We start from the raw sequence: 1,017 nt of genomic DNA, 5'->3' as shown, positions 1-1,017 counted from the left end.
GTTGGACACACACACACACACACACACACACACACACACACAAACACACACACACACACACACGCACACAGACACACACACACACCTGATCAAGTGCCGTGGGATAAGTCAAGTACCACTTACGTCGTTGGACCGCTACATGAAGTTATGCTTTCGCCCTTCGCTAGTGTCCTGGCACTGTGCTGGCGTTGTGTGACCCGCCGAGTGTCTGTCACACGGCCCTTGTTCTTGCTGGTCCTCCTATCAAATATCTGTCTAAGCGAGAAAATACATCTGCCAATACAGTCTTGTTGACATGGATTGTTTGTGTCCTCTTCAGGGATGTAGTTTCGTGACGTCAATTAAAAGGTACACAACTTTGAAAGCTCAATAGAATTTGAAGCAGTTTTGAAGGTTTTTAAAATTAATAATTAGACTGCATGGCTCTTTTGTATTGTCTAGAGTGTGATTTTGGACATTGTGAAGTGCGAGTGATTAATCTTTGCCATGAAGTGTTTAAAATCATTTTGTTAATGTGTCGCTTTGAACACACCTCAATTCTAATAGTTATTCAAAGTTCGGCTTGCAGTCAGTTCTCTGAGAGCAGTCAGTTCTCTGAGATTTCAGGATATTTGTTTAGAGGTGCATTCATTCATGTGTGTAGTTTAGATTTCTTTAAGAAATCTGTTTAGTCTTGCAGTTGTACTATGTTCAAAAAAGTTTTCTTCGGAAGTCTGAGGCTGTTTTTATGTCTATTTACAGACTGTGTTTGAAATAATATTTAGCTCTAAGAAAATCCATCTAACATACCGATCTAAAAGTCCGTTCAAATTGAAATATTCTGGTTCTTCAAAACTTGTATAATAAGGATGATAGCATCGTAAGTACAGGTACGATGTGGATGCGCCTAAGAAGGTATTTAATGGTGAACTGTTCCGTTAAGGGAGAAACGACTGCCAGTTTTTAAAAAACTAATATATATTTAAATATATAATCGGCCAAATAGTTAGTGAAAATGGGAGCGTGTGTTAAAGGGGG

The 1,017-nt window shown here is 39.0% G+C and overlaps 1 long non-coding RNA gene across 1 annotated transcript in view; it reads left to right on the top strand.

Moving 5' to 3' along the window:
* The first annotated feature begins 40 nt into the window (after positions 1-40).
* Positions 41-1,017, top strand: part of LOC118479054 — an 11,868-nt gene continuing 10,891 nt past the window's right edge. Inside the window, exon 1 of the long non-coding RNA XR_004859448.1 lies at positions 41-348. This is a non-coding gene — a long non-coding RNA (uncharacterized LOC118479054). The remainder of the gene's footprint in view (positions 349-1,017) is intronic.

The sequence above is a fragment of the Aplysia californica genome, unplaced genomic scaffold, assembly GCF_000002075.1.
Source record: "Aplysia californica isolate F4 #8 unplaced genomic scaffold, AplCal3.0 scaffold01580, whole genome shotgun sequence".
In the NCBI taxonomy this organism is placed as follows: domain Eukaryota; kingdom Metazoa; phylum Mollusca; class Gastropoda; order Aplysiida; family Aplysiidae; genus Aplysia; species Aplysia californica.
Note: the sequence above shows the minus strand (reverse complement) of the source record. Positions and strands in the feature narration are given on the sequence as shown.